The sequence below is a fragment of the Gekko japonicus genome, unplaced genomic scaffold (genome assembly GCF_001447785.1).
Source record: "Gekko japonicus isolate JY-2015 unplaced genomic scaffold, Gekko_japonicus_V1.1 scaffold2101, whole genome shotgun sequence".
NCBI classification, from domain to species: Eukaryota; Metazoa; Chordata; class Lepidosauria; order Squamata; family Gekkonidae; genus Gekko; species Gekko japonicus.
Window position 1 is genome coordinate 1 of NW_015161466.1, and position 7,135 is coordinate 7,135.

Genomic DNA, 7,135 nt, shown 5'->3' on the forward strand with positions numbered 1-7,135 from the left:
ACGCATACACACAATGGAATTTGCATATATCCCCCGTTTCACCTGACAGCTTTTTCACGGCGTGCTGCGTCAATCACATTCATTTACACGCCAACAATTCTAATCTCTGAATTAACACGCAAGCACTCTTCCCACGCCGATGAAACAGATTCTTTCCGTGCTCGTGTTGAAGAAGCGCCACTCACTGCAAAAAACGGCAGTCTTAAATCTATTTTCATAATACTACATCGCGGTTGTTTCCACCATTGTTTGCATTTACATAACTATGGCAGGTAATGGCCCTTCCAAACAGAAGAGGGGGAAAACGGGAACACTTTAAAAAATTCAGAATGGGCCGGGGGACGGGTTTCTCCACCCAAGGTGCCTGTTATGGGGAGGAAGGGAAGGAGGCTGTAGGTCGCTCTGAGACTCCTTCGGGCCAACTCTTCTTCTTCCCTCAGGCCAAGTACGACAGCGGTGAGCCAACCATCCCATCAACTATCGGGGAGGAGTTCACCTACAACCCGTTCATGAGAGTGAGGTAACGGTCGCCTTCCTAATAACGGGGAGCCCCGGAGGATGAGGGGGAGAGTCGGACGAGGGACTCGTGCTTTTGGGGTGCCTTAGTGTCGATCGGTTGGCCGAAAGAGCGCAGGGGTTAGGGATACCCACCGAGGGCCCCGGACCCTTTCCAGCCGGCCTGGCCTAGCAGTTCGGTTGTCGGACGAGACCCAGAGAGACCCTCATTCAAATCTTCTCTCAGTCATCTCCCGATACGTGATTATTGAAAGCCCTCAGAATGCAAAGGGCTTCATGCAGTGTTCCCTCTAAGCTGATTTAGTGTGAGCTAGCTCACAGTTTCTTAGCCTCCGGCTCACGCATTTTTTGTCTCCGCTCAGGAAGAGAGGGCTCCAGAGCAAACTAACTTATGCAGCAGCCAAAAGGCTCGCTCACATCTTTAATGCCGGTAGCTCACAAAGTGGAATTTTTGCTCACAAGACTCCACAGCTTAGAGGGAGCACTGGCTTCGTGACTTGAATTTCAATGGCCCCCACATCACCTGTCTCTCTTTCCCCTTCCCCTCCTTCCAGAGAGACAACCGTTCAACAGCACGCCCGGGAGAGGGACCCCATCCGGACGATGGGAGCGATCCGGAAAGAGAAAGATGCCTTCCGGGTCCCCAAAGACTGAACTCTCGTCCCCGATTCTTCTGCTGCTTGTGAAAAAAAAAATACAGATTAATTTAGTTTACGGGAGTTCAGTCGGTGTGTTCCGTTTTAGAATCATTCATGTTTAGGAAATAATTTTGTTTGAAAAGGAAAAACAAACAAACACAACTCGAGGCACTTTCTGGTTGTCGGAAATGTTCTAAATGCCATTTTGAAGGTGTTAAAAACCCAACTATTCTTTCGTCCCCGGGATGTCAGGCGTGGCGATACTTCACGTCCCGTCCCCGCTTTGAAAAGCATGGATGAATTCTGGACGGGGTGGGGGGAGCAACTGGTTTTTTTTGTTATGGGATGGAATTTGGAGTAACCAGCATGACAGGATTTATCTTTTCACAGGACGCAGCTCTGAGCTTTCTTTTCTTTCTTTGCAAGAAAACCCAACACCTGTGAGGCTTGGGGAAAATAAACCCTTCTGATGTGGTACCTTGTGGTACAATCCTCAGCTGTATAACTTTGTGTGTGTGTGTGTGTGTGTGTGTTCTCTGTTTCTGCACCTCTGAGGACGTTGGGGGAATTAACTCTCAGTGGCTGTGTGGCTGGATCCTGAGACTCCTTGAAAGAACACAAGACAACTTCCTGAGCATGCAGACGTTCATTCGCTTCTCCGGGAAACACCCCAAAAATACAAGTTTCTTTGGTTGGGGCTGTGCAGATCTTCTGGGAGCATAAAAGCACCAACTCCCTCCCGGATACGGCAGAAGAGAGAGCGAACCGGGCTTCTAGCGAAGGGTGGAGCTGCTCCTTAAGCAGGAGGTGCCAGGAAACGGATCAGTGTGGAGTAAACTCTTTCGCTGCTTCCGTGCAAGGAATGGTGTGAATTGTCCTCCTCCTTGGAAACAGCTGGAACCCACTAACCAAATGGCCACAGTCCTCTTTGGGGACACCTGGACCGCTTCCTTGAAAGGTTTCTCTGCGATTTCAACTAGGCCGCCTTCTTTGCCGACCAGACGTGGCGTCTCTCAGAAACTCGTTCTGTATGGACAGCCGGGTGTAGATGAATCGTCTCTTGTTCCATGTCAATAGACCTAAAATGTAATATATATACAGATGTATATTAAATTGCTGAGCTCAGTTGAAGCAGTGTGAAGGTTTTGTCCACAGAATCAACTTTGTACGGGGTGCTTGGTACGTCCTTCAAAGGGCGAAGGGGCACCCGCTCGGTCCTTTCAGATCCTCTAAAAGGATGGGTATGGGGTGGCAGGGTTTTGGACCCTACCTACTTTGGGGACTAGGGGTACCAGAAGGGCATGGTCATAAGAACATAAGAGAAGCCCATGTTGGATCAGGCCAATGGCCCATCCCATCCAACACTCTGTCACACAATGGCCAAAAATACCAGGTGCCCTCAGGAGGTCCAGCAGTGGGCCAGGGCACTAGAAGCCCTCCCACTGTTGCGCCCCCCCCCCCAAGCACCAAGAACACAAAGCATCTCTTGCCCCAGATATGAGAACACGAGAGAAGCCAATGTTGGATCAGGCCAATGGCCCATCCAGTCCAACACTCTGTGTCACACAGTGGCCAAAAATACCAGGTGCCCTCAGGTGGTCCAGCAGTGGGGCCAGGACACTAGAAGCCCTCCCACTGTTGCCCCCCCCCCCAAGCACCAAAGATACAGTGCATCCCTTGCCCCAGATCAATATCTATACCTTGTGGGGCTAATAGCCACTGATGGACCTCTGCTCCATGTTTATCTAAGCCCTCTTGGAGCCGTCTGTGCTTGTAGCCACCACCCCCTCCTGTGGCAGTGAATTCCATGTGTTGATCACTCTTTGGGTGAAGAAGTACTTCCTTTTATCTGTTCTAACCCGACCGCTCAGCAATTTCATGGAGTGCCCACGAGTTCTTGTCTTGTGAGAAAGGGAGAAAAGTACCTCTTTCTCAACCTCCTCTATCCCATGCATAATCTGATAAACCTCGATCATGTCACCCCTCAGCCGCCGTTTCTCCAAGCGAAAGAGCCTCAAGCGCTTTAACCTTTTTTCACAGGGAAAGTGTTCCAACCCTTTTATGTCTTGCCCGTAGTAAATAGTGCCACGGGGAAAGAGGTCCAGCGCCATCCTTTCTCTCCTGAGGTGTAGGGGGTCCCGGAGGTGGGGAAAGGTTTCCAGTAAGAGACTCCACACCTGCTAGGGGCGAGCTCTGCCATCCTGGCCAGAGCAAGAGAGAGCACTTCAGTGGCACATTGCAAGAAACGGGCTCTGCCGCCAAGGGTGGTGGAACCTGAATTCTCCATTGGGAGACAGCCAGAGCCTATGGAGCAATACCTCTGTTGTCAGTAAATGTCTCTTGTATTTAAGTCTGGGTTTGTCACCGAACTCTTGAGGCAAGATTTCCACTATATGATCCCCATGACGAACCTTTGTTGCAGTCTTCCTTTCAGTCTGCAGTTTGCTGTAGTGGTTAGGAGCACAGACTCTAATCTGGGAGAACTGGGTTTGATTCCCCACTCCTCCACATGCGGCTGCTGGTGTGACCTTGGGTCAGTCACAAGTTCTCTCAGAGCTGTTCTCTCAAGGGCAGTTATTGAAAGAGCTCTCTCAGCCCCACCACTTCTGTGGCACGTTGCAAGAAACGGGCTCTGCCACAAAAGGTAGTGGTGGTGGCGGCAACCTGAATTGTCTTGTCTCTTGTATTTAAGTCTGGGTTTGTCACCGAACTCTTGAGGCAAGATTTCCACTATATGATCCCCATGACGAACCTTTGTCACAGTCTTCCTTTTAGTCTGCAGTGTGCTGTAGTGATGAGGAGCGCGGACTCTAAACTGGGAGCACCGGGTTTGATTGCCCACTCCTCCACATGCAGCTGCTGGTGTGACCTTGGGTCAGTCACAAGTTCTCTCAGAGCTGTTCTCTCAAGGGCAGTCCTGGAAAGAGCTCTCTCAGCCCCACCTGCCTCACAGGGTGTCTGTGGTGGGGAGGGGAAGGGAAAGGAGATTGTGAGCCGCTCTGAGACTCCTTCAGGTAGTGAAGGGCGGAGTATAAATCCAATCTCCTCTTGGACCCTGTAATGAGTTGTGATTTGGGGGGATGTTTCTTTGGATGACAGCCCCTGTCGTGTTCCCAGTGATTAGAACTGCATGCCACTGCACCCCGAGCCCTTTCCCTTGAGGGAGTGCCCAGCCCCCAGTCTTAGCAGGACATTGGGATTGGTGGCTGCGGTGGGAACAGAAGTCGGGAATCCTTGGGAAAGTGGTCCCCGGGTTCTGGAGCTATTCCTTTTTTCTTCGGAGCACCAGGGAACTCTTTGGGAAGAGTGGCCAGTTGGATGGAGATGCAAGCTGGAAGAACGCATCGTTGCCTTTTTTCTTTTCTTTTTTGAGATGGGAGGCAACAGAAGAATAGTCCCAGGATGAGACCAGCAGGGCCCATTTAATAATATAGTTGAAAGCCAATACATGACTCAGTTAAGATGGGGAAACCCTGTAATGTAGTTGGGATTTGGGATGTTTCTTTGGATGACAGCCCCTTTCATGTTTCCAGTGATTAGAACTGCATGCCACTGCACCCTTGGGGGAGTGCCCAGCCCCCAGTCTTAGCAGGACATTGGGATTGGTGGCTGCGGTGGGGACAGAAGTCGGGAATCCTTGGGAAAGTGGTCCCCGGGTTCTGGAGCTATTCCCTTCCTCTTTGGAGCACCAGGGAACTCTTTGGGAAGAGTGGCCAGTTGGATGGAGATACAAGCCGGAAGAACGCATCGTTGGCTTTTTTCTTTTCTTTTTTGAGACAGGGGAGGCAACAGAAGAATAGTCCCAGGATGAGACCAGCAGGGCCCATTTAATAATATAGTTGAAAGCCAATACATGACTCAGTTAAGATGGGTCACCATGCTGGTGTGTTGGTAGCAGTAGAAAGGAGCAAGAGTCCGGTAGCCCCTTAAAGACTAACATTTGTGGCAGGGGAGGAGCTTTCGTGAGTCACTGCTCACTTCTTCAGAGCTACCGGACTCTTACTCTTTTCTACTACTACAGGACTCAATTTTTGTGTCTTATTATCTATTTGATTGGATTTGTGACTCACCCACCCTGCAAGCAGGCTCTGGGCGATTTACAACCTTACAAACACTTAAAAATACAACTGGCATATTATTAACATTATCAACAGTAAAACAATAGATTATAAATTAAAACCAATCCAAGATGGCACAATAGCCCTCCTTTGCCGGCTGCACCACTTTTCAATACCAGGTGCTTATTTTAAAGATGCAAAATAAAAGTCCAGGCCAGTTTGGTGTAGTGGTTAAGTGCGCGGACTCTAATCTGGGAGAACCTGGTTGGTTCCCCCACTCCTCCACTTGCACCTGGCTGGATGACCTTGGGCAAGCCGTGTTTCTGATAAGAGCTGTTCTTGAAAAAAAAGCCGTTTCTGTTAGAGCTCTCTCAGCCCCACCTACCTCAAAGGGTGTCTCTTGTGGGGAGGGGAAGGGAAAACAGTTTGTAAGCTGCTCTGAGACTCCTTTGGGTAGTGAAGGGCAGGGTATAAATCCAATCTCTTCTTCTAAAAACAAATTCTCCTTTAGCTGTTGTGCATATGCAGTGGACGTTAAACAGCATACATACAGGCAGATGATGAACAGCCATTTAGCATGCAACATAATGAAGATGTTTTCACAGATGCAAAGACCAAACAGGAATAACAGGCTAAATTTATATGGTCACCATTTGTTTGGATTTGATTACTTCGTTCTACTGCTTCAGATGTCAGCATCTGCACAGTCTTAACCATGTCGTTTCTTCGGTTGGCCACCAGATGGCAGCATCTATCCATTTCTTAGCTTAGCCGTTCACTTTTTCCAATGTGACCACCAGATGGCAGCCTCTCCTTTCCTGGGTTTCTGAGCCAAAGAGGTAGAACAAAAAGTGTAACGGGACCGGCAATATACACTTCCGGTCTCGGTCTGGGCGTTGCTCAGGGCTTTCTGTAGCCGCTATTCGTTCTTCGTCGCCTCGACATGGGAGAGTGGAGGAAGATCAATAGTCACCCTTTCCACCTGGACTGCCAACAAAGAGTTGAACGGAACGATCGAAGAGGCAGCATGAGTTTCTGCACGGAACGTTTACAAAGGAGCACCGGGTTTGTGAGCCAAAGAGGTTAAAAAGAGTTCAGGGACTTATCACTTCCGATGTAAGTGGGAAAGTCACTGCGGGCATTCTGCCTCCCTTCCGCGTCGTCACAGAATTAGAGTGGAGAGAGAGGCCGGAGCGGAGTCATCCGATGCGGCCTCTCTTTTGCAGCCGGGCCGCCAACAACACGCTGAAAGGAACGACTAAGAGATGGTCCTAGTTTCCGCACGGGCTATTTATGAAGAGCACCAGTTTTCTTACTAAAGAGGTAAAAAATGGAGTAGATTGACCTGCGATACACACTTTCGGGCTATGCGCGGTGTCGCTGCGGGTAGTGTCGATGGTGGATCGGAAATGTCACAGAACGTCCCTCTTGCATCTCCCCCTTCTTTACCTATAGATTCCTTAGGTTCTTTATTTTTGCATTGTGGGGGGGGGAGCAGGACGTGACTGGTCACACTCCCTTGGAGGAGGCAAAGGGGACTTTGGGGGGTCTGGCTTGCAGGTGGGGGGTCTCCCTGTGTGCAAAGGGCTCCTTGCAATTAGAAAAAGCAGCTTCGATAGCCAAGCGGTCAAATTATGCAGTTTTTAATCTCTCTCTTTTTTCCCTACGCTGCTAGCTTTCTGCTTGCGGGGAGTTTCTGCACCTGGAGAACAAAAGGGAAAAGGAGACCATAACGAGCAGAGGAGCGAGAACTCCGCACCCCTCTTCGCCTCCTGCGGGAAGCCTCAAAGGAGGACCTGCCCAGGCTGCAGCCTCTTTCCCCGCCAAGTTTCTAGCCCCCAGTGCATCCGGCCCTTCCGGTGGAGTGGCTTCCGGTTCTCTGGTGCTACCGCCGCTCACGCCAGGGAAGCGACGCCCGGCTAC

At 50.2% G+C, this 7,135-nt stretch overlaps 1 long non-coding RNA gene across 1 annotated transcript; it reads left to right on the plus strand.

Moving 5' to 3' along the window:
* Positions 1 to 444: 444 nt before the first annotated feature.
* On the plus strand, positions 445 to 2,279 carry LOC107125668. Its single transcript, XR_001483045.1, has 2 exons — positions 445 to 520; positions 1,071 to 2,279. It is a non-coding gene; the product is annotated as an uncharacterized LOC107125668 (long non-coding RNA).
* Positions 2,280 to 7,135: the final 4,856 nt, after the last annotated feature.